This window comes from Haemaphysalis longicornis, unplaced genomic scaffold (genome assembly GCF_048455015.1).
Source record: "Haemaphysalis longicornis isolate Haplotype H1 unplaced genomic scaffold, Haemaphysalis longicornis Haplotype H1 scaffold_6, whole genome shotgun sequence".
Classification (NCBI taxonomy): domain Eukaryota; kingdom Metazoa; phylum Arthropoda; class Arachnida; order Ixodida; family Ixodidae; genus Haemaphysalis; species Haemaphysalis longicornis.
Window position 1 is genome coordinate 68383908 of NW_027526407.1, and position 26785 is coordinate 68410692.

The following is a 26785-nucleotide window of genomic DNA, read 5'->3' on the forward strand; positions in this document are numbered from 1 at the left end:
CAGCAGTTGTACACTTGTAGGCAGCCGTTGTAGGCACTTTTTTGGGTACTTCTAATGCGAACGGTGGAAGACCTTGTCTGTAAACATCATGAGAAAAGTACCGGTGTTAGTTTACTTTATTATTAAAATCATAAAAGCAAAGATCACATATTGTGAAAACAAAAACGAGTACACGCAAACGGAAGAGAAATTTGGTGAGTGGCATGGTCTGGGATGCCCTGATTTCCGCGCACACCCGGGTACACGCAGGAACTCGCGCAAACATACGTTTTTATAAACCAATAACTATAAATAAATAACATCTCCGCAAGATGCAAAAATTAGAGCTTCTTATTGGGCTGGTCTCTGAAACACACGGACACAGTATCCTTACTCTTGAAGGGGGATCGGGAAAAGCTTGCTAAAAGCAGATACTTTCTGCCCACATCCTGAAACGGTGAATCAGTCGGGATTTTTTACTTTTACTTTGACTCAGGTTGCATGAGAGAAAGTTTCGCGTTTTAACCATCGTTCTCTCCAGAAATGGACTTTGATTGTTTGTGGTTATATTAATTTCCACCATCCCATCTCGGTACCAAGCTCAGTATTATAACAGACTACTCCCAATCTGTAATACAAAAGCCGATAATATCGGTTCGCTTTGTTTAACACAAACTGGTCGCATATTTTTGTGTTAGGATTGCATTGGTTTCTTTATTTAATATGTTATAAAACAGACGGTGCAGCTCAGTCGAGTGTTTGAGATTCTCTCGAATCCACTGCAGCCTCGTTTCTACAAGGCCGTTTTTAAATGTTCATCCCACGTAAGTTCCGAAAAATAGCAGCAATGTGTTAACGCACTTCTTCGTAATCTGAATCACAGTTTTGCCCACGATATTGCTTACTATGATTTTCAGGTTCCACTCAGTATCGCCGCACGTGTGCTGACGATAGCGCTGATAACGAGAACAGCAGTATGCACAACATTGTTTGCTTTTATTTTTTAAAGAATTTAAGGAAACTCAATTATTTTGGACTTTGTAAACGCCCTGTGTTTAATAAGTACGTGAAACTCTGCAATCTTTGTTTCAAGGCAGAAATGCACGACCAAAACAAAAAAAAACAGCATCCGTTATGTAGCATTGGCAGAACAATACCTTCCTGAATTAAAACGTTTGGCAGCAAAATGGGGGACAGCACCCTCGTATTCTGAACAGAGTTTAGACAAGCAAGATAACAGAAAAAGGACTGGTTTAAAACGAAGAATGGAGTGGCGGTGGAAAAACTACACTACTGGCCATCGGTTGCGCTTGTCTAGCCAATGTCAACTACAAACAAATTACACCATCTTCCCGTAGGGGAACCCTGAGTAGAATGCGACGCAGCCATGGGGTCGATTAAGTTCCCATTAGTTTTCAGTTGGTCGTTTCCGTTGACGTTCAGCTCCACGTGCCTTCATTGTATAAGTAGCTTCTAGGCGTAGTTTGAATGAGTGAAGGACATAAGGCGAGTCCGTAGCACACGCTCCCGTGTCGATTTGTAACGCAGTGGGAAGAGCACCACGTACCTCCTGTTGCGGTCAGAGAGTCGTAAGATCGAAACCGGGCGCCGCCTATTTCCTTTTTATAGTGGGCTGCGCTGACATCAGCCCAAACGCTGACGGGGCTGAAGAGACGCGCGTGCGCAGTAGAGTGCAGACGGTGGACAACGAGGGAGGGAGGGACACAGCACCGAGCATCAGATGCTTCGCTTCTAAAAAGAACTTTTTTGTTCATGAATTAATATTGGCGGACACTACGGAAGCAGTTTCAGCAAAATAGCAAAACATTGCACCCTGGCACTCTTCTGGCTACTCTCCAAGTTCCGTGATCGCGCAAGAGAATTCATCCATGTCACAATAAAAAGCCACGAAATAAACGAAGATTGAAACCCGAAACATCGTGCGAAGGTTTCACTCGAAACCACTACGTGCATGCCGCTCCACTGCAGAGCCGTAAATCAAGCTCAGGACACAAAGAATACGCGGCCTGAACCTCACGCCCAAGTTCCCGCATTTGTCTTGTCTCCCGGAATGCAATGGTGCTTCCACCGAAAACGGAAACCGGTAATCTGGAGAGCCAACCCAGCGCTTTTAAAGCACGGCTCGCAGACAAGGAAGGACAAAAGCATTTTGGAAAAAATACTAAGGAAGGGCGAAGCGAGAAAACAGTGCAAAGCAGTCACCACCAAGACGAAAAAACAAACAGGAACCGCAACTGAAGAATAAGCGGCGGCCAGTATTGCGGGGTATGAAGTTTTCTGCAAAACCGTTTCTTTCTTACACGTTGTCGGTGGTTCGCTTCATGCTTCAAATAACCAATCAATGGTTTCATCATCACTATTATAATCAGCCCCTTTGTTCCCTGTTGAGGCTTGATACTCTGGAACGAACTTACGAAAAATAAAACCCTGTGATTTTTCAAACCACTGCTTCCCACCGATTACAATACTTCATTGCTGTTTGATTTCGCCTACTCCGAAATATGTGTAACCCACTGCCCCCGCGTAATGACGCATAAAAAGAAACATGTAAAAATTACAAAAACATTCAATTAACTGACGATATTGCAAAGCTATAGTAACTTGGCACACAACCACAATAAAGTAGCAATCCAAATACAGTCAAGCCTTCGTAAAACGAACTTGACCATAATGCTGAATTTTTTGTTATATCCGAGTTTTTGTATATGTGTAGTAAACGTTTTCTTCAAGGGAAAACCCCGCACGCGTACGGTGGGCGCACTGACGCGGCCTCGGACATCGCCTGGACCGTGCGCGGCGATAACAGGGCGCTGGCTGAAGCTATGAAATAGTGTGCCATGCGCCCGGCGAAATGGTGTTTCCTAGTCAGCACAGCCAAGCGACCCGTGGTGCCATCTAGGGGCATGTTTGGAGCTATTCCCACGTGCATGGCCCTCAATTTAACCGCTCAGAACCGCTTGGTCTCGTAGTGTGGTAGTTCCGCTCCCTACCGGAATAAAACGGGGTTAGTCAAGCTTAAAAATAGTTCATGATTTAAGGACATGTTTTCTCAATTGTCATTTGGACCGTTGCACTTCCTGGTCAACGGGTCGCCATTGAATTTGGAGCTCAGGATCTTCTCTCTGTGCTGGAAAATTGTAGAGATTGTCGACGTGGACAGATCGTACTTCTTGACGAGGTCGCAGGTCTTCACTCCCTGCCTAACATCGTTCACAATGTCCGAAGAGAACAACCCATGACGCCCCAGTGGCACTCGACGCGTTTCGACTTCATACTGGTTGGAGCTTGCTTCCTTTTTAAATGCAGAGCATTTCTTAGCCTCGCCTCTTCCTGCGTCGGACGGCGTCCACAGCTCCGCGTCCGCAGCAGGTGCGCGCATGCGTCGTAGTCAGCCGGTTCGCTCGTCACCCCCGGAACGCTCCGTCGCGGTCTCGGCCACGGCCGGGCTGGAGGAGCGGCGGGCGCGCACTTTCATATGAAAATGCGTGCTCGCCGCTCCTCCAGTCCGGCCGTGTCTCGGCGTAACAGGTGCGTGATAGCAGCGCGGTGGGGCGTAGAAGAGCGCGCGCTGCTTGCGCATGCGCGCTCTCCCCCCCGTACCGCTCTCCCTCTACTGCGCGCGCAGCAAATATAAAGCCGCTAGCGCTCGCTCGTGCTTCAGTCACTGCGTTGCTCCTTCCTTCCTTGGTTGACGCTCGCTCCCACGTTTACTCGTGTCTGCTACTCCAGCATAACGGAAGAAGCGATGGAAGCAACACTGCCTTCAACCATAACTGAGGCCCCAATGCTCTGCATTTACTCGTGTTTCCCTCGCGGAAAGGCGCGGGAATTTTTTTAACTGTTCTCTCGGAGAGGAAAGCGTGAGCAAGCATGAAAGGGGACTGCCGGAATTCATTTGTAGCTAATTTTGTGGCCCTACAAAATCTCTTCTGTTGATTTGACCGCCACAGTAAGGCTAGACGGGAAACCCAAATGGGCCTCACAGGCGTTGGCACAGTGGCAACACCAACCTTCTGCAAGTTCGCCGTTGTATCCCGTATTTTCTCTCCTATGTTGTGTCTGTCATGTGCGCTCTCCGTCCTTCTGCAGGTTACGTTGGGCGAGGAGAGAGATGGGAACAACATGGAACCCGCCACGAGTACATCCTTTCGTTACATTTTCTTTTTTTTTTCGTTTTTATTTTGCTCGCTGCAATCACTTGTGTTGGAAAAGGGTAGCCCTCGATCAGCTAATTTGACTCTTCGCCTCCTCGAAGAGCCGATCAAGCGGCGACTGTGAACTCTAGGGGCGCAGTTGGGCCATGGTCGATTGTTCGCTGTAAAGAACTGAATCCTCGAGCCAGTTCTTTATACCTTAAACAAAATTTCAATGCCTCAATGGATGCTGTGACGATCATGTCCCATTCGTTCTTTGTAATCAAGCATTAGTTATGAGTGTGGCTGCTGTAGTAAGCTCGAGTGTAGACAAAAACACGAAAAACCGTAAACAAACAAATTCCACTAGGTCTATGTAATACAGGGCCCTCACCCGATTATTAACTCACATAAGGCAGCAAACATGGAAGGACGCTCTCTGGGTTGACGTTTCCCTTCAATGCAAGCAAGAAAACGTATTTTTGGTGAAATAGAGAATGTGCGTAGTAGTGCTTAGAATATTTTAGACCATAATTGGAATTATTGTAGCGTTTTTGTGCTGTACAAGTCATTCCGCGGTGAATCATGCAGTAATTAACAATTTATGCGTCTCCCATTCAGGTTATTGTAAACAGGCTTCCTGAAACCTGTCATCCTATTGCGAACAGGTTGTCCTCAATGTATGCATGTTGCATTTTGTTCAATCTGTTCTGACAGCGTTGCGTTCCTCGTTGCAACTTCCTGCAGTATGCCTCCCCTGGCCTTGTGTTCTTCGGTCTGTTCTCGGTCTGTCCTAGCTATTCTTTTTTTTTCTTTTTTCTTCTCGCATCCTCCATTTTTATATTTTAAATTATATTTGTTCTTTTTTTTTGTTTTTTCTACGCCTTCATTTTATGTTTTTTTTTTATCTTGCGGCTTTTGCACTGACACATTCCTCTTTTACTCAGTACATCGCCTTTCTTTGCATGTCTTCCAATAATTAATTATGCATTCTTTCACTCCCCTCTTGCAGCGTACTTATTAGTTTTTCGCTCGAGCTCTCGATGCTTTCGCCATATTGCAGCAGCCACTTCACACGTCACTCCGCCTCGGAATTTCGCGCAAGAGCATTACAGAAGTAATAAAAGCGTAGGAAAGTAATTCCCCTTGGAGGAATTCCGGGAGAGGCTGGCTATAGGTCAGAGTAAAGTACGAGATATACTGTAATAACATCATTGTAAAGTTTGTCGTGAGGCATTCATTCAGCTTATTCGACCATTTGGGTAATAACACCATATGACCAATTACTCCGTCCGCCTCTATCCATCTTTAGAGTTTTAAGCCAGAAGGAGTCATGCGTGCAAATGGGTGATTCCTGGGTCATGCGAATAATGTCTTCCTGTTCAATGATAACAATTATTGTCCGCTCATTGTTCCCTAACATCCCTTCAAAATCCGTCTGTTTTAGCCCTCCTGGCATGATCAAAAACAATTTAAAAAGAGGAGTTAAAGCTTTATGCAATATGGGCGTGCTGCGGATTACAATTGCTAGAGCTGCAGAATCAATAAAGCTATGCTTTAAACCAGCCCCTAAAAGTTTCTAACAAATTCATGAGTGTTTTGTAAAGAGCCAGAGTCGCCGAAATCGCAAACTGGTTTCGCATTTTTGATCTGAAAGTATTTGCAGGGCGCCGGGCTCAACATGTTTAGCGACGGATGTAATTGCCCTTCTTCAGCAAAGTGATAGCGTATCGGTTCGAAGCCTATAATCACCCTCATTGTGCTAGGGAGGGCCTAAGTGTTTCCACGGTGAGGCCGGTTGTTAGTTCAATAGACCGTTTATAGATTTCACATAATAAATTTACATAGTATAATTCTGATGCAAAAGAAGGATAAATAGACGCCATCTGACAACCCACAGTAATCAGTAATACGTAACAAGTTTGCGACTACACTGAGTGGCGTACTCTGATGCAACGGAATTGAAAGCTGTCGTCGCGCAGAGGCTTGTTTAAATTTGGCGTTGCCTTCCGAGTGCAATTTGTGTTATCAGAAATTTCTTCAATGCTGCAAAGGTCAGTCTTGTACTTACGTGTTTCCACACAATGTGTCCAAGGTTTTTCTTAGCCTTGAACAACGTTGTCTTGTATAAAGAGTGTCACCGACATCCAAGCAACGTGGTATTTTTATTAAAGCAAAAGCTTTCTGAGTGTGACTAATATCGTCCTGTCAAATGAACTAATGCATTTTTCCACAGAAGAGCTGGTCGACCGAAAATCTCTGAGAAGATCTTTTGACACACGAGGCGGGCGTGAATCCGTACAACCATTGTGTTCGAATGATTACTTGAACATCGCAGAAAAGCAACGCTTCTGGATAAGACAATGCATGAATCGATCATGAAGAAGCGATACAGAACTATACCTTTACCTCATAGATTACGTAACGGTATACATTTAGATCGTTCGTAGACTCATTTACTTCGTGCGGGAAAAATGGTCGCATGGGCTTGTTCTTCGTTTACGATTTGTGTAGCTAAGTGTTGACGATTGATTGGACGCACCTTCAGCGAAGGTAAGACGCCCTTTTAGCTGTAGGGTTTGTGAAATAAATAATCTGTGCTGTAGTTCTCAAAAATAGTAGACAACAACTGGAATTAGCGTGACGTTTCTTGTGCGGTAGAAGACATTTTGTGGTTAATCACGCAGTAATGAACAGTTTAGGCGCCTCGCATCGAGGTTATTGTAAATAGGTTTTCCGAAAGCTGTGATCTTATGGCAAACACCATAACTCAACTTTCTCAACTTTCTTTGGAAAGGGGTGGTAAATTTATTGTGTGTACCTCTTAGTAGCGGTTCTGTTTTGAAGGCCTGCTTTTCATGTTCTATTGTCATCGTGAGCTGAAATAAGCTTAAAAACGAAGAGCCATAGCGATTTACAATTGTGTATGACCAGCGAGCTAAAGTAGAGTGCACATGGTTAGGTAAGTATGTTGCGTGTATTTATTTTTCCATTTGGTAATCGTAGTGATGATAGCTTCAGGATTACTGTTATTTGCACTGATTAATTAGGCTGCAAATTTGGCAGTTTGCAGGGTACGAATAAACCTGCAGTTGGCCACGATTGTGTGGCTGACTCGGATTCCTGTTGCACTCCAAACCAGACCCTTCTTTACCAAGCGGAAAAACCAATTCTTGCCTGGGTTTGAAGTGTGCACTATGATGCGTCTATAGACGGCGACAAGGCTAGAGTCATCACGACGTAGTCTGGAAATGTGCATGCTCAAACGTTTTGATATAAAACAAGGATGTGCCCCGAAATATACGAAGAGTGAACATCCCAACCATCTCCATTGTTGTATCGTACAGACTTCCCTGCCGTCAGCCTCTCTGCCCTTTTGCAGATCAAGGCTGTACGTTTTACTGCGAAGATCAGTTAGATAAGCGACCTATTCCCCCTGGTCGGTTGAATTGTGTCATCATAGTTGTACAGTCTTGAATTTCCCAATATAAAGCGGATGCATTATTTCTTGCATGCTCTGGACACAACGTTACCACAACATCAGGGAGATCTTTGTGAAATTCGGCAATACATGAAAAGCCTGCAGTTGTGGCATGATGTGAATCATACTCCTGTTCCTCAGACTACGTACAGAAAGTGAATTACAACTTCATGTATGGCTGGGATATATCCCCACAGAAGTCACTGACAGCTATCAACGGAGCAGTTTATACCCGTCGCTTCATTATATTTGTATTTTTTCGCGCTATCCTGTCGATCGCTCTGCCTTCTCCGTTCAGTTCTTCAACCTTTGTAGGTACGAAGTTCTTCGGTAATCCTGACTAGACAACCGTCTTATATCGTGCGGAGGATTCCTCGCGGACACAACGAATCCTGGAACCAGAGCCTTGACGTCTTCATGTAATCAGTAAAGGCCAAAAAATGCATACAAAAAACACATAACAAAATTTTCCCGGTGTAATCAGGGTATGCCTCGCATATGACGCCCGGTACAACAATATGGTTAAGTGGCGGGTGGATGAGGATTACGGAAGCCATGGTAGAAGATGACGAGATTGATTTTAATTGGAACCAGTCATCTTTGCACAGGTTCGACTGTACGCAGCACTGTGCATCAGCTTTTCCAATGTGGGAGAATGGTTGCCTGTAATAGGTCAGAATGTCATCTTTATGGCACAATATTGACTACAAAAAAAAACCCTACATTAGCGGAAGCATGTTGCACTCACCAAACATTTGTGGTTGAATCTTGCGGCCGAAGTATTGGGTGGGACGTTAATCGGACACCCCATGATATAAATGCAGTTCCTGCGTTGCTAGCTCCGTAACTTCTTATCTGGTCACGTGCCTATTTTGAGATCACAAATTAGGCGGGCAAGCTTGCGCAAGGAAAGTTCTTAGTGGTTTTTTTAATGTGCAACAGACATTATGCGGAATGCAAATAATGAGCATTACAAAAAGGTAACGAAATAATGCACAGGGCATCAATAGTAGAGTAGTTATATTAACTGGTTTTGGGCATTACTGTATACTTTACGTTAACACTAAGGGGCTGTAGAATACAGAATACCGTAAGGATATTCACAAGAAAACACGTTTTTGTTATTTTCAACTGCCTAATGATTGTACATTCACGGTTGAGTGATTGTCCTACGAATAGTCACGTCTTTGCTTTATTTTTAATTTTTGGTGGTATCATATTTTTCTTCTGGTCATTTTTTTTGCTTTACCGCGTGTTGATGCTATTATGTGCCAGGAATTTAGGTTTTTTGTGCCATATTACAAAGACCTGGAACCTGCGTTGCAAAAATATCAACAGTGCGGCGGACAATTTTTTTTGTAATCGTAAAAAATTCCGCGCCTCTTGGGTACCCCAAACCCGTAAGCTAAATCAATGAACTAACAGCCGCATTAAGGCATCGTCCTTGGGAAAAAAATCAACAGCGCATCGAATACTTCCCTCCAGCCGCACAGCATTCTGTGCCTTTTGGTCCTCTTGTACCGTAAGCTAAATTCATGAATTAAAAGCGGCATTTGGACATTTGCTGTTCGGCATTTGCTGTTTTTAAAGTGGTTGCGCAGACATCCTACCCAGCGCGCTGAGTGACTTCCGCAATTTCACGCACTTTACGTCGCGAAGTACTTCTACGAAGCTGTGGAGCACTCGAGTGCTGGGCAACATCATCCATTTCATTTTAGTGCATCCCTATTTGCATAAAATATAATCTTTTAGGGTTCCCTCGGGCCTGGTCTAAAAAACTGAACACCATAGTCAAGAAAGCAGGGATTTAAAAAGGGAAAAAGCTTGCTCCCGATTTTCCTATTTCTTTCAGAGTGGCCATAAACCGTCGTCTTCTCTCGCCTGGCCCATGCGAATAGGAGGCCGAAAAGGGAAAAATTGACGCCTAGTAGTAAACCACTCTCAAAATGCTGCTATCCTATGTGGCGGAGCTGTTTTTGCGTTCGTTAACGCACTGAGAAACGAATTTTATGCTCCTATGTGGAGTGTGCTCTTCTCTATGTAAACAGCAAAAAATTGCCGCGAATATTTAAAGCGAGTTAACAGTGTTCAATGGTAATTCGAGTTCACAACGATTACAGATATGAAAAAGGTGTGGCGACAAGAGTCCGGGGATCAAAGCAAGCCACTCTACCTTGAACTGTTTTTGCATGGACACATTTTGGTGGCTGTAAGACCGGCTTTCTATTTCTCATGTCAGACCATAAAATATACGTGATTGCAATGAGTAAAGCTTTTTGCCGGGGAAGAAACAGAACCTTCTGCATAAAAGTGCTGCATGTTTTTCCCTGTAGAAACTTTCTATTCATCATCGCGGCACCGATGCGAATATCATCATCGGGGCCCTTAATCCCTCGTGAGCAGCTCTCGCTCGAGCTGCTTCATCTTCCATCTTGTTCCGCCATCTTGTTAATAGAACCACCATCGCATCACCGGGACGTCTCGGCCCTTGGTCTCTCCTCTCATTTTAAATGGTGCCAATAAACCTGGGAAGAAGGCCCTTCTGAGATTCGAAGTTTTCCGAACTTCGGCCTTTTGGAGGAGGAGGACCCCTTGATACCGACGACGGGCGGGTGTGATGGACTGAACCGGTGGTGGTACGCGAAAGTTACCGAGGCGATGGGCGGACTAGACGACGACATATCCTCACCTCCGACGATGCCTTCGATGGGCGGCGATTCCAGAAACGGTGACGGGAATGCCGCAGCGCACCGCGCAATGAAAGAAGCGCTTCATCTGCAACACGATTTGGGCCTCGCTTAGTCTAGGGTGCACGTTGAGAAACTGAAAATTACACGAGAAAAAGAGCGGATAATAGCTCGAGCACTGTGCAAAGAAGCAAGAGCAACATTAGCCCTCTCAATGACGAGCAGTGGTGTAAGTGATGTGTTGGCAACTTTTCTGCACGAGGTACAAAAAAATGAAGTTTGGTTGAGATTGCTTAACGAAGAAATCGAACCGTTTGTCGAAATTGAGCATATAGACCAGGAATTTGCTACCAACATCGAATACGAAGACGAAATATTTCTTGTTATGTGCCGAATATATTACCAATTGAAAGGCAGAAAATGTGACGTCCTGAAGCAAAGCCAGATCTTCGAGTCATTAAATTTATCAACAAGCTTCAGAGAATTTTTGACAACGACAGAACGATTCTATGACCCAGATGATTTGAAGAACTCCCGAGAAGCCTCGATGACAGAAACTCCGCATGTGTCACAGCTCCTACCGCAAGTAGAGCGTGATAATGCGACAGCTTTGTTGGCTGAACATAAGTTTCAGGCACAAGACACCTTGATATTGTGTGCCATTCAAGACAGACCCGACGTGAGCGCAAGCAAATCGACTCCCTTGGCGTCGGCACAAGCTATGTATCGGGGTTGCTTCCAAACTGAGATTACAGACGTGCCATCTGGAGAACCAAAAGTGAAGAACGAGATACAAGTGTTGGCAACTAAAAGACAATCGATAGTAGACGCTGAAGAGCGGGGTACTGACAATCATGAGAGAAATCCCAAGAGGATTGCTGTTGCATGCATACTACAACACAGACGAAGAGTTTGTGGCAAGCGGCCTTTTAAAACACGGAATGCATCACGCAATGACGGTCCAACCAGGAGAGTGCAGACATCCAGAAAGAAGCATCAAGGAGCGAAGAAGGTGTTTTCAGGAGGAGATGTATATAAATTGGTTGAATACACATCCTAGTTCAGAGGCGTCGAAGATCTTCTTCGAATTTCTGCCTGGCTACGTCGTGTGCACCGAATCTACCGGCTTGGGCTCCGAAGACGGCCCCTGCTGCCGCTTCGCCTACTGATTGCCTCAGAGTATCAAGAACAAACGGTCTTAAGGCACCTACTGGACGCGGACTAGCCACGGCTACTTTGTTGGCGGAGAAAATGGGGCCGGGGAAGATGTAGAAACTTTCTATTCATCATCGCGGCACCGATGCGAATATTATCATCGGGGCCCGTACTCCCTCGTGAGCAGCTCGAGCTCGAGCTGCTTCATCTTCCATCTTGTTCCGCCATCTTGTTAATAGAACTACCATCGCATCACCGGGACGTCTCGGCCCTTGGTCTCTCCTCTCATTTCAAATTCCCCACAAATAGCGCTCCGAAATGAGAAAACCGCGCTGCATTTCCGTTTTATTTAGTTTACGATAGTACGATAAGTCTTGGGCTCCGGCAAGCTGCAAATGTGCAGCTTTTCCCTATTCCTCCCTCTCTTTATCAAGAGAAAAATAAAGATTTAATATGATTTGAATTTGAAAATTACATTAATGTACCTGTTACATAATTACTTAGGATACCTTCTCAAGCCTGGAAATTCAAGCCTTATGTGAGCATCAACTTATTTGGCAAGGGACTATCAAACTAAAAGTTGGCAAACGCATCACACGAGCGATTTCTGACAAAAGCACAGCTGAAAAAACTGTTTTTCTCCCATATTTTTCTACTCCGTGGTGTTTAGTATGCACTGGCGTCAGGACTCTTTTTAACAATGTTCAGCTTTCTTCCCACGTTATTGTCACCTAAGATGACACTTAGATTTGGTTTCGTTGAAGCCTTTATAAAATCTTGGTGAGTACATTTTTGCTTTTCATTTCTTTTAGTTCATTTGCTTTTCTGATTGGGCCGTGCTTTTTGTGTTATCCGTGTTTTCCTCAGTACGAAATGTGTGCAGCAGTGAATAAAGCCGCCCGTTGTGGAAATCCTGAGGAGTGCCATTCTTAATGTTGCAAAAAGTCTCAGCCCCAACTGTATGTGCGCCAAACCTAGACATTCGCCCCGACTCATCTTATTGCCGTTAATTATGCGACAATCTGCCATCAGGCGGCAAAGTTAGAAAATCTGTCAATCAGGAAATGTAAAAACGCATCTTAAATAAAATTAATCTACCAACTCATGGTTTACACGTCTAACGAAATACAACTTTCCGTGGCTTTCACAGCTTTGATCGATCGATCGATCGATCGATTGATTGATTGATTGATTGATTGATTGATTGATTGATTGATTGATTGATTGATTGATTGATTGATTGATTGATTGATTGATTGATTGATTGATTGATTGATTGATTGATTGATTGATTGATTGATTTCGGGTTTTTTGCTTTTCGAATACAGACGGAATGGGGTTGCTGTGCCCTGTGAAATAGGGTTGGTGTGCCTAGGTGTTATCCATTGAAAAGGCAAAATCATTATTTTAGCCCTGCGTCCTTATGCAACGAAGTCAAAAGATCAGCCGAAAAAAATGACCCAACGTTGCTCATTGGCACCCATACTGTTTGAAAGTTCAAGTAGTCCTGAACCCCTCTTCGTGTCTCGTACAAGGCGAGCCATCAACGAACTTCCCACACGCTGAAGGTAACCAAATTAGAAATGTTCCAAAAGGCCATTGTCTATTATTCAAAAGAAAAACTGCGACGGCCTTCAAACAGTGAAGGCGCCGCCCTGACGAGTATATTGTCAATAGCTAACTCTCAGCGATACAATGCCGCCTTCAAAGAATGGCTGAGGTGTAACATATTGCGAAACCCAGGCGCCGTTACTTAGAAGGGTCCTTAGCGGTCCGCGATGCAGGGGGAAACTGTAAAGGCTTGCGCCCTCACGTTTCCAAGTTCGACCACATCATTTTAAATTATTTACGCCACCCGCATACTAAGCAGGCATACCTTTGTCTTAAACCTTGACCCCGACGGTTTAATTCTTCTCCGCAGTCAGAAAAAAATTAAGGCAATCTCGATGGTCCACTGTCAATCTAAAACGCGTCAGATGTTTGTTTCGTGGTCTGTGTAATTGAGTCCTCCTTTCAACTGTTAGGGTGCTCGAGCATTCACTAAAGGACCGACAAATAGAAAGATAACGGTAATGGCATTAACCGATGTACCACTCTTTCCTCAATAAACCCTGACAGTCGATACAAATGTTCCGTGCACTGAAAGAGCAAGAATGTCGGCAAAGCAATGTTTCAAAGTATATAACACACATTCAAAGTGGGTGCCCTGTCTAAGGTCCCGTGCAAGCTTGCTGACTGAATCTTCAACTATGCACACAAACTGCAAAGTACTTCCTAAGCGAGTCATTATAGTCTGTTCTAAGCCTCCTTCAGTTGAACACCAATAAAAATGACGACAGAAAGATGACACTGGTTGGTGTCCTGTGAGTGGCTAGTGAGTAGGATCAACTGTCGGTAACCCACCCATGGATGAAATCTCGAACTGGTCACCTGCGTACTGGTCACTCGCAATTTTTGGTCCAGTCTGCGTATAACATGGCGTACATTCTTAAGGTGGCCTGCAAATTTTTGACGAATGTCCTTATGTTATAGCTGGTGGGTCGGAAGACAATGTCCAAACTTATTTCAGCGATGCTTTAACAGCTTTGGGTGCATTCGCACCACACAGCCTTCATGTTCGCCATCGCACACATTTTCACTCGTATTTTTACTCGGTACTCTGTAATAACAGTTCTTCCAGCTGATGCCTGTCCTTATATGCGGACCCAAAACACACACAGAAACTGAACTTCGCACTCAAGAACGCCCGATTTGTGGCAACGACGGACATGTGTTATTCGGATATTTGAAACACTTTTAAGAAAACAAAACCCTTTAGGAGTGGCCAAAACACGAGTGGTTACATTTGTGCTGGTTTCCCTCTGGAGAATAGAATATCACTTTTGTAGGAGCTGTATGACCACGTTATTTTCTCGTACTGTCAAGAACAAAAAATTCCTTTCACCTTTCTTCAAAAGAATGGAAGCCCATGGAAGCAGCGACCAATTGATACGTTTTCCCTTGAGAATAAGCAAATGCTATGTTTAAAAAGTCGCGCTCGTTTCTACATTTCCAAGGTGGTTTCTTACGAAAATGCCTCAAAGGACGCCAATTTTGCTTCTATTCCTTTTTCCCTAAAGGTTTCGGGCGTCTGATCTGGTTTTATTTGTTTCCCCTTGAGTTTCTGCGAACTTGTACTCGATCGACTAGCTAAAAAATCATAGGCGGCATGAGGCGTTGATGAACGATGATGATGATGATGGTTAGGTTTTAATGGCGCAAGGCCTGGTGAGACTAAATTCTAAAACGTGTGAGTAGACGTAAAAGTGACGCAAAACAAAAGACAATGGAGATTGCTGGTGTATAGGGCCAGGATGATTACACGTGATATGACAGGAGCTGCAGAAATTTTACCTCAGCTAAACACTTAAAACACGCTGATGAACATTTGCCATAGCTGAAGCAACTAGGTGTTCCATAACCCCGGTGTGGATGATGATGATGATGGATGGGTGTTAATGGTGCAAGGCCAGCGGGGGGCAAAGAGCGCCAAAACTGCGGTTATATATGGGAGGGGAAAACGTAGAGTCTAAAATCATTCCGCAAGAATAAAAGCAAAATCAGAAAACGACAATGAGGATGGCTGGTGTATAAGGCCAGGGAGTGATCATGCGTGGTACGAAATTAGGTCTAAAAATTTAACTTCTGCTAAATATATAAAAACACGCTTGACAGAAAACATGGAATCATCGTGCAGAAAAAACGCTAGATATAGTGGGATGTGTAGTCTGTGTAGTTGTGGAAAGTGTTTGCGTCGTGTTATGTGGCCCTTTTGGCCAGCAGGAGCACTCGAGTATGCCAGGCGATGATGGTGATTGTTTGTGGCTTCCACCTTGTATTGAGGTTATAGCCTTGATTACAACAAATGTATGCGTCAAATACGGTCTTCCTACATACGTCCAGCACTGCTATTACGCAGGCGTAAGCTGCAATTTGGCTAATAAAAGGTGGCAGATGCTCTATTTTGTGTCCTCCATTTTCCCATCTCTCTTGAAAATTTTTATTCTTATTTTAGTTACATTCATTGTGCGGCAGTCTTTGTGTGCGCAGAAAATAAACGCCTCCACGGCATAGGAGTGATGCGCAAAAATAAAGAAAGCAGTAAATGCATGTTACTTTGTTCACACATTCTTTTCTTCAGCTTCTGTGAATCTAGAGGTACAAAAAGAAGGGTTCACTAAACAAGCGCAGTGTAATTTCTTGCGCCTTGGGTCCACGCTGTTTTCTCCATTACTGTGCGTAGAAGAGTATTACTAAAGTGTGAATTTCGGGCCGAATTTGGGCAACTTGTCGGGCACCCTTACTTCCGGCTGACGAACACGGCGAGTTGTGTACCAGAAGCACATGACATACTTTAGAGGCAAAAAAATGATGATCCGATTCCCCATTCTTAGGGACGTACACAGTAACACCCAGCTGAAAACGCCGAGGGCAACGGTGGAAACAGTTCAAGTCAGAAGAGTAAGAATTGCTGGTCGGAATATTGCTTAGGTACTATTGCTCCGTAATAACAACATGACGTCACCGGGGTATTCGTCGGTATATCATTAAGCAGCATGACAGTGTTTCTAGGCCTTTGAAATGAAACCACCGTAGTATATTAAAACCACTCATCATTGTTATCATCATCTTCTTCTTCTTCATCTTAAACATGTGTATGTCCACTGCATGACGAAGACGACCTACCACAAAGATTTGCATGCACTTCTATCATGTGCTTGGCTTGTCCGCTCTTTGCCAACAAACTTTTGTAGTTCATCTTTCTATTCAACTGTACGTCTTCCCCTCCTTTCTTTACCATGTCGTGTTAGCCATTCATTTACACGGATGGCGGACGTATTGTATTTCATCAATATTACCTCACCCTTCCATCCCCAATTCTTTCTCATAAAGTCGACCAGAATGTCTTCCAATCCAGTTACTTTCCGCCCCCTGGCTACTTTATTCTTTTCTTTAGGTGCGCGTTATCCCTGGGATCGCTTCTTCCATGGTTCGTTTACGTTTTTGTTTTGTTCAGGGCCCTTAGTGAAACCAGGTGCTTATTGAAGAACTACAGTTGTAATCTTGGTTTGCTAGACTGTACTGCTGGACACAATTCCGCATTGTTAGTTTTTCTGCAGTATAATTTATTTTTCTTTCGAAGATAAGTAGTTTATTCTGCAATTTATTACGCATCCCTATATTAGCAGTCTGAAATTACACTTGTGTTGACGCAAAGGGAAAAGTTATCATCAAAAGAAACTGTGTTTTGTTTTTCCAAACATTTTGTGCCGTGATTTCCCTCTCGACCAAAACTGCAACATGGAGATTCAGTTAATGTTGTAATTTGTGCACATCTCTTCACATGCTTCATGTGAATCTGTGCGAAAAAAAGATCAAAATAAGTAAAAACGCTTTATAGAAAAAGTAGCACTTTAGATGCTGCTCACATTGCTCTATATCTAGGAACACTCATATCTTTTATCTTTCCCCTGGTCGTAAAAAACCGCCTTTTACGAAGCGGAATGAGAGTGTTCGCCAGCGAAACCAGCAATTTTATCTTTATCGGAGATGCGAATTCCCACAGTAATGATTGCAAGGCTCTCCCTTTACTTGCTGGATCTTCTTTGTGTGTCTTCTATTTATATTGCTCGCCGTTCGAGAGCCATCAACATTTTTTGTGCAGCAGCTATTCGCAAAGACAACACTGCGCGTATATTCAATTTATATTTCCTTTTTATTCCACAAACGTCGCTCCAAAGTTGTTCCGATCGATTTTATTCAAGTATATTCTCTCCAACTTTACAAATCACTCGGTCAACTGACGGGATTAGCGAAAGCAGGGCAGCCGCCGGCGTTATGGCTCGGGAACTTTGCTTGGGATATTTATACGTTGGGAGGGCGAAGTAGTTCACAAAAGCAGTTCCGCATGGGCAAGAATAGCCATAACATGGAAAATTCTCACTCGAACGACGCTGTCTGATCGAAAAAAAGTCAGGATTGTATACGTATTTAACAATGCTGAAAAACTCTTTTCTGCAGCTGAAAAATCTGTCCGCTCCCATAATTGACAAGGTTCTGTCGTTTATTTACAGTAACATAGCAGCCATGGCTTCCTAGGGGAAAGTGTTTTATCGAGGTGAATAATGAATTTCACGTTTTGCTTGATTATCCGATTGTTTAAATAGGAGCAGCAACAGTATTTTTTGCGCCCGCCAGGCACTTACGCATCCCTGATATAGTTGGGAATGCACTTATATCTTTGTTCCGCGGAACCTAAATGGCACATAGGTATTATAACGAGGAAATCAGTGAATTCATTTCTACTATTTACGTTAGTTAAAGCAGGCTGGCATCATTGTGCGTGGAACTGGTCCCTGCAGAGCACTTGGCCAATGAATTGATTAGCTTTCAAGAGAGCAACACTGTGACGTCCCAAGGAAATGCACCATGATATTTTGGGTCTTGTTAGTTTTGCATAGAAAGGTGTAGTAGAGTTGTAAAAATTTTTGGCCCTTGCCTCGAGTTCTGCACGAAGTGAAAATAATCCCATTTTCGTGCCTATATGATTAAACGTAATGAACTTCTACGCTATGTGAACTAAAAATGGTGACTAAGGGAACAAGGTGAGTCTGGTATTTACTAAAAATGCAGGATATTGGCAGGCATGCTCCTGTCTAAAATTATCTCCTTCGCGTGTAAAATGGAGGAAACCTGGGTTTACAATTCCCGGTAGCAATTTTTGCAGCAATTGTTTGGTGGAGGCAGCATCTGTAGGCTTTTGGTGCCATCAAATATTACTAAAAGTTCATAAAAGATTTACTAACGGACAGCAGTACCCAAGAGCAACGCAAGTCCACACTTTGAGGTCCTGTTGCCGAAACGTTGGGAGCCTCGCTCCGCACGAGGTCACCGCTACACTTTCCTCGAAAGCGAACTCCTCTTATATAGAGAGTGCCAATTTGCAGTGGGAAAGACGTCGAAGCAGATGGTAGTGCCGAATATTTTCCGGCAGTTCATCATCCGAGAGGCACATGACAGCGTCACGCCTCGACATACGGGCATTCGCAAGACTGCTCAGCAAATTTCAGAGGATTTTTACTGGCCGAATTTGTAAAATATAGTTAAGCGGTTTTTGCGCTCATGCCACATCTGCAGCCTGAGAACGAGCGACAAGTTGCCCCTGCATGCACGCTCAACGATACTGTCTAATGCAAGGAACCGACTTTGATAGTTTCAGAACAAGCCTTGCTTCCGCTTCCACACTCCATGCGGGGACAACAGAAGGCCAAAATGAACAAAGAAGAAGCAGAATTAGTTACCAGATATAATTTTTCGGAAAACATTCGCTTTTAATAAACGTTTCCGCTTAACTCCGGAATGTTCAGCTATGACAATAGCATTTCATTTGATTCAATTTCGTTTAATTTGTTGGCGAAAACCCAGGGCAGGCAGGCCGATACTTAAAGCGGATGCAGCCTGACAGGGGCCTCAGCGACATGATTCACAGTGACGCAATAAAAGTGATGTTCAAAATTTTGAACAAATTTAAACATAATAGCAAAATCATGGTAGCGCAATAGCACAAAAGCGCAGTCAGTAACACATTCCCAATGTAATATTCAAAGCATAAGTCTAAAATGCACAGAAGGCCTAGGTGTGCATTCAAGCGCAGTAATTCGGACGCATTACGTTTCAACGATTACACAGCTACGTCAAAGTTACGTAATAATGTATTTTAGTTTGCAAACTCTCTTAACCTAATTTATTGAAACATACCGACATAGACTTCAAACAATTATATGTCAGGTTTGCAGGCGTTTTCCTTCGGTAACCTTTCTTTCATATTTCTTTAATGTTTTACCAGATGAACCACTGGAATGGTCCTAATGGTAACACAGCCACACCCAATCCCACGAAGCAATGTTTTTTTGCACCGTATTTGAGCAAATTAAATGCTAACTATTCGTTCAGTTGTTACATATTTTCCTTTATTCATTGGAACTTTATTTCCTCCAAATACTGACATCATTCGCAACTTTTTCCCTATTCAGGTCACCTTGCCACATCAGATCCCGTTATGGTTGCTCATGGCTGCTTTGTGAGCAGTGTGATAGCAGTGATTGCGCTGTCATGCATTCTACCCGCGAGTGCTCCGAATCCATCATCCCAGCGGGTGGAGTAAGACAAACATGACAAAATAACAGCTCCATTCTCTGGCAGGGTTGGGAGTCGCACCGCGCCGCGGGATCATCTATGTCGTAGTTTCCCTACGTTGCTGGCTGCATCCGTCTTCGCAACCGTGTAAGATAGCGTCCATCTTTCCAAGAATCGTTCAACCATCTTTCTCTCGTCCTCTTTACTTATGGTACCAGCCAATAGCCAATCCGCTACCAGCCAATCTGCTACCAGCCAATAGGGAGCCAATGGTTGGCCCCGGTTCTCTCTGCTATGTCATGATAATGATGCAACGGCCGCGAACGTGCCTTTCCGCGTCATTCTTCATACCTTAAGAGGATGTCTCTTGTTTTAGCCTGTTTCATTTGCTAATATACTGCGCTAGTGTGCTGTACGAGCGAAAAGAGTATTTAACGACATTTTGTGAGCTGGTTTTTGTGTTTATGTTTGAGGCTACTTCCAAAGAGCATGTCGTACTCGCAGAGCAGTTTTCTTGAGCTTTGTTCTCACTTCGTAGCGTCAGCTCTTAAACAACACAGGCGCCAACATGAAACAAAAGTCCTTGGCGCTTCTACCATCCGGACATACCAAGATTGTTGCCATTTCGTTAGCGTACGCTGATACACTCCGTTTTCTATACTAATGAGCGCTTTTTGTTATTTGCAAAGCAAACGCTATCCTCCTTAGCGCAGACAACTAATCAGGAACTCTCATTTGTTTCTCCCCCTCTCCGCCATCAATATCTCGCCGTCTTTTCATTGCTATTTTTTACCTGCAGTGAGTACAACATGTTTAACGTATTTCTTAGATTTTACCTCGAGGTAGTCTTTTCAGCTCATTCTGGTGTGGGAACATTCGCAGACTTTCGCCCGGTCTTCGTACGAAATTTATCGTATGGAAAATGGTTCAGGCAAAACCTAAAGAAGGAACACATCTCATTTTCTTCAAATGAACTTTCTCGGAGCCCAGAAGAAGTGACAATCACATGACAATAAAAAAAGCTTGGCAGCTTAAAACACAGCCCTCATGAAGACGGCATAAAAGACCCAAGCTTCCGCTTGGAAATACCAATAAAAGAACACTGACAGCCAATCACCAGCATTTTTATTCATGATTATGAGCGCTTCTTTTCACGTATAAAACGTAACTATAATCAAATAACTTCATAGTGAACTTCAAAACTCACGATAGACAGCGAGAAATTTCCGCTGTCAATCGTGAGTTTCTCTTAGCAGTTAGAGACAAGTACGAAAGACAATAAAATCTCCAATGATCAAGATTTGTCGCATTCAGATCAACCAAAAAGGTTTTGGTTTTTTTATTAAATGTTGCCTTAAGGATTTTATACAAACGACACTGCATGCAAAACACTCGAAAAGCGTTATTTACAGCGGTCTGATGTTTCGAACGAATTTAATTTCAGGTGTTCAGTGCCAAGAATCTATCGCACTGCCACATAACGCTAGCCTTTTCAAAAAGCCCGTGGTTAAAAAGATATCGACTGCAGTTTCTTTAAGCGCCTTTGCCATCCTTTCGGCTTTAGTATTTACCTGGCATAAAAACCGCGTGTGTCCTGTGCCTGTTGGATACAGATAAGGAATGCTACTGCAAAGTTAACCAAAAAGGTGAAAATACACGAAACATTTATCGACACCCTCAGGCACTTTTCTCGATACTCGGATTCTTCTATATGCACATCCATTTCAAGAGAACGTACTTTTCTAGGGGAATCCAATATAAGTGACCCGTTTGAAGACGCTGGGTAGGAGCTAGTAACAGCGAAAAACTCGCCCCCGCAAGTCGTCAGCTTTTAATTCAATGAAAAGCAAGGGGGATTATTTTCTGTGAAAGCCCACCACACTGCGTACTGCAGTAGATGTTTCGAAGTTTCGTGTTTGGAAGCTCAAGCTACTCTGAAGTTTGCTAAATTTCCAGTCAAGATAATCTCCTGAGTTTGAATATATGTCGCTGTATCTGGCGCTTTCGATTTCTGTGTGAGTTAATACGGGAAGCTAGAACCTGACACTAAATAACATTCTTTTTCGCATTCGTTCACTTCATGGCCACGCAACTCGAGCCTAGCACGTGAAGTATCACAATACTGAAATCACCTATCCCCCATCGCATGAAGTCACACTCCACTTCGAGGCAATTTTTTTTTGAACGAAACCGTAGTGTTTTGCGCTGCAGTTAGTTACGGGAGCATTGCTATAATCGGGATTGTGGTCAGAACGCTCATCGAAAAATTGCCTCTCATTGCCTGGTAAGTGCAGGGCGAAAACTCTGTATAAGCCCATGCCAATTTGCGTTTGCGAAATAGTGTGTGGGAATGTGAGTGGGTTTATATGGGAGATGGCAACGGTAATACACTAAAGAGCAGTAGTGACGGTTGGAGAGTCAATGCTGAAGAGGTGAAGCTGCATACTAGCCTTGCTCTGGTTCACGTCCTTCCAGCTATATTTAGTGAAACTCTTGGTACTCCTGTAGATTTCAAAGAGACTCATAGGAACGTGTCATTCACCGTTAAAATGAGATGAATATATTAATGGGTAGGGACAAAGCTTTAGACACTCTGACACACTTCCGATAAACGCTTTCACCCTTTTCTTCGCGTCTTGAAACACTGTTAAGGCCATAGTTTTCGCCAGCACGGAAGGATACTTCGTTATTTCCTGGTCGCTGCAGATACGCTTTCAGTGTCTGCTTTGTTTTTGTGGATTTTTTCTTAAGTGACTATTGAATGCGTTTATTGCTGCAACTGCAGAAAAGCCGGCCAATAGCCGATGCACCACTTTAATGACGTAAATCCAGCGGTCGAAGAACGCCAAGACCGGGAAAGAAAAATTTTTCAACATTTTTCTAAGTTATCTGATGGGCATAGATTAGTAATTTTGGGCTGGGGTACTTTGCGACCCCCTAAGCTAACTACTGGATGAGTTGGTTAACTACGTTCGGCAACAAATTTGAATTTTCGAAACAAGTTGACAACGTGTTTCACTGCACCTTTATGCTAGTGTCCATTCTCATGACACAAATGGGGATAAGAGCAGGGGTGATTTATATGGTTGTACTGGTTTTGTTACCGGTTTATCCTCCTTCCCTAGTCGTCGAATGCTGATGCGAACAAACAAAAGTGAACATCACGTCTACTTTGCTTTTTAATCTTAGCTTATATATTCTACCTTAGGTCGTTAATTGCGACATGGGAAGGTCGCAATTTTATTTACCATTCAAGCTTAATTTCGCTTTTTTAAATATCCTTCGCACCTCACTACCAAGCCATTTTTTCTTTAATGTTTAGAGAATTGCGAGAAAAACACCTCCAAGGCTCAGAGAATAGTAGGTCCTTCCAGCTACATTGCTGTGCCAAAGCAAATGATTTTGTTTTGCCCTAAATAGAGCGCCCCAAAAAGCAACACACAACTATCGGCACCAGAATAGTATCTCCAGTTTTGCGTTTATAGACTTAGCACGTCATATCCCAGGAAACGTTTCGGTGATGTGCAAGTTGGTAGGACAATACAGCGCTTATAACCGTTTTTAGAAGTTAGGTTTGGACTAAATGAATAGGCGTCGGAATTATTTCGCAGTGTTCTGGGGCAACCACAGCTGCTCTCGTTACAGTGCCAGATTAGCTTGTTTTGGGGGGTGCTCCTCCAGAGAGGTTTTTGCTACGAAAGGAATTCTGTTCCGGAGCGGCCACTGCTCGACCCCGGCCGCTGCAAGAGTCTCTTCTTAGAAGGCCGGCGCAAAACACGTGCTGCTTGCTCACCTCACAAAACTGATTTGCGTGGTTTTGCTCGCTGGTGCTCTGCGCCTATGTTGCAATCTGCAACCACTTGCTCTAGTTTCTGTTTTTGCTTTCCCGCATTGTAGAAAGCTTGCTTTGCGCTTCATGGCCACTGAAGGTTAAATCGCCTAAGAACATCAGCCGGCCTAGTTTCGGCCGAGTGGCGAAAGAAGCAGAAATTGGTCTGTCGGCTCCAAGCACCAAAAGCTCGTCTCAAAGTATGGTTAGTTCTGCAGGGTACACTTTCATCTTCTTGGTTCAGAGTGTCCCTGCGTGTGTGTCTGTATGTGAGGTTCCGTTGGTTGGAGCAGAGGGCGTTGTATTTATGTGTATATGTGATTTCGTGCTTCTGCGAATAAAAGCAAATAAAAACCGAATATTCTTTCTATGCCTCTTGTTCTGCCCCGAACTTGTATTGGTTTATTTATCAGAGGAGGACAACGCTAACCCTATTTTGGGCATTTACACACAGTGTGAAGTTTTTAATTCACTAATGTTCTATGCTTGGGATCATGTCCGCATTCTACCGTTTCACCAGCTTAGTGTTTGCGACCGGTACGCAGCACAGTGATTTTCTTTCTGCCTATAAAAAGCGTCCCGCGGTACATTCAATGCCGCCCGCTAGCTCAATGTTCTCTGCCCACAATGAATAATACCTTCCCCAGTCGTGGTATTGTGGCATCGCATTACACACCAAGACATTTCAAGCAGTTAACCCACGAGGTTCGCTACGTTCTGGCACTCTTAGGGTGCCTCTCAGTATTCTCCACTATCCTTCATACCACTGTAATATTCGCAGACCCTTTCACAGCAATGTCAGCATGATCAGTAGCAGCAGCACCAGCCTGGTTCTGTGAACTGCAGTACCAAGCCGTACCGCAAAGATCTCCACCCACGTCTTTCCAGCCACTATATACCTAACACAAACACTCGATACCCACAGCCTCATTTGCGCGCCATTACATTAAGCAGCCTAGCTGTGCTCGCACCGCAATTATGAAGGGCAGCCTCAGCGCACGCTGAGGTACCACTGAACACATACCTAGCACCACACACGTAGACAGCTTAGCTCACTCAAACACCCGAGTATTAGTTCCTGGCTCCGCAATCTCCACCTCACCATTTTATCCAAGCTCTTCATGGTAATGTTGGATCACTGCTTCAATATCCTCTGTCGCGCTTGAGCTTCTATCACCATCGGTTGTCGGGTTCCAGACAACCAGGCACACGGCCTCTATACATGGAACGCTGCGGTCGAATTACGTCTCGTCCTCACTAGGTTCGGGATTTGCCACTAGGAATACGAATCATGTACTTTTGCATGGAATAAATTGCTTCGTCAAAGTACGTTCACGACAATGTTTCACTAATTTCAGGTAAAACTTTCCAGTTCTGAAATTATATTTTTGTATAGGTCCAGAAAAAAGCCCAGTATGTTTACAACTCCCGTGATCATAATCAACCAGTGTGCAACAAGGAGATACATCGATACTTTAAAAATTTCCAATAATATTTTCCAGAAACAGCCGTAAGTCGCTTTGCCTACTAATAAGGAATAGGTCTGCATTGCTGGCTGGGCCTGGGTAACCACGTGGAAAGTCAGTGTGGTCAGTGTGGTGTTGGTTGCTGCCGTCATTGGGCATACGGTAAAAGATGCGCTTTTTGAGCAGACGCCATGCGGCACCCCAAGCCATTGGAACTTCAGAAAAGTCAGCGCAAGGATACAAAGTGACAAGTACGGAGACAAGGCAGGTGGTTGCAGTGATGGTTGTGACGATGGGCATGATCATGCCAGCGAAGACAGTGATGACGCTGATGATCCGATGGTGATAAACGAGCCTAATGGCTTACCTCACGCTATCACAAATAAAAATTACATTGCACGCACCTTCAGAGTGTAGTGTACAATTTGCTAGAAATGGTCTGTTGACAAAAATTTGCTCCTCATCCCGCCCTGCGAAAGAGATGTCCCGCAGAGTTACCCGCTGTTGCAGCCGTGAAGAAGTCCAGAAGCCGTAGGCTAACGTAACTGTTTACTTCATAGCGAGAGGTGAGCCGAAGCCAAAGAACAATGCCCCGACGGGCGAGGTTACAATACAGGACTCGAGCAGAGCGACTGTTGTAAACCACCACAAATGTTGATGAAGGAGAATATGAAATGGTTCTCCTCGTCTCGATGAGCTTGTCGCTCGTGCTCGGCTAGTGTCACTAGATAAGGGTGCAGGGTATCGACACTGTTTTATTTATCTATTTATTTGCCGGGTACTGCCAGCTTCATTTAAGAAGCCCTAGGCCGGAGTTCTGCTGCCACTATGATCATTGGTCAGTTCGCATTACGTGACATTTGTCTACATTGCGACGGCTCATGGGCGCCGCCATTTTGTTGCTGACGCGTTTCAGTGAGTCAACTCTGGTTGGCTTAGCTTTCCTCCCTGCTCTGCGGCTCCGTGCGACTGCCGTTGTCTGGAATGCGAATCAAAGATAACGCGTGTAACAGAATTTTAGCAACATGGATGTCTCCAAAGATGTCGTTTTGCAGCATCTTGGGTAGTGTTGTTAAACGATTCGGTCGACGTTAATGGAGAGGCCGTATACTGCGCAATCTCGCAACAATGATAAACGACAAAATGGCCGCCGTTGCTGACTTGCATGCCTCAGTGGCGGCACTCTAATGCCTTACCTACTGACACTAGGCTCTCCTTCTATGGGGGGGAAATGCTCGGTCCTGCCTAGCCTAACACATCGCTGGGCGTCTTGGGCAAGAACTGCTCTAGCTAGTGACCCTAGTCCTGTCTAGTTTTCAAAGATAATCTTTAAACGTAATATTTACCAGCCACACAAGGTGAAAAAGTCCCATTGTTAACAGGCGCCTTATCATCCATAAAGCGGTTTTAATGCTTGTTTTGTGGTTGCTTTAAAGAAATTCTGAGCTCTATGCTGTATTCTTAATTAGCCTGACGCATAGGCCTCAGCGACATGGCATTCCTCCTAACGGAGATCGTTTTTGCCCACGCCGATGAACCGTTGGGGTAAAGGCATACAGCATTGCTGTAAAAGTTGCCTGCAAACAATATGTTACACTCGCCGCTCATCTCGCACTCAAGAATAGCTTTTACATTTTGAAGAAGCTGTGCCTAATCAAAGGAATTACAGCGGCCTTGGTACTGCGAATAATCAATCAATGAACCAATTAATGTTCAGAGCCCGTAACAATGGTGTTGTTTAAGTGTTCCTGCACTAACAAATTTACAGAAACATACAATGACACGACACATACAACACGACTCAATGCGAATACACTCCACTGACACAACCAAGCGGACTGTTATAGCATTTTTTATGA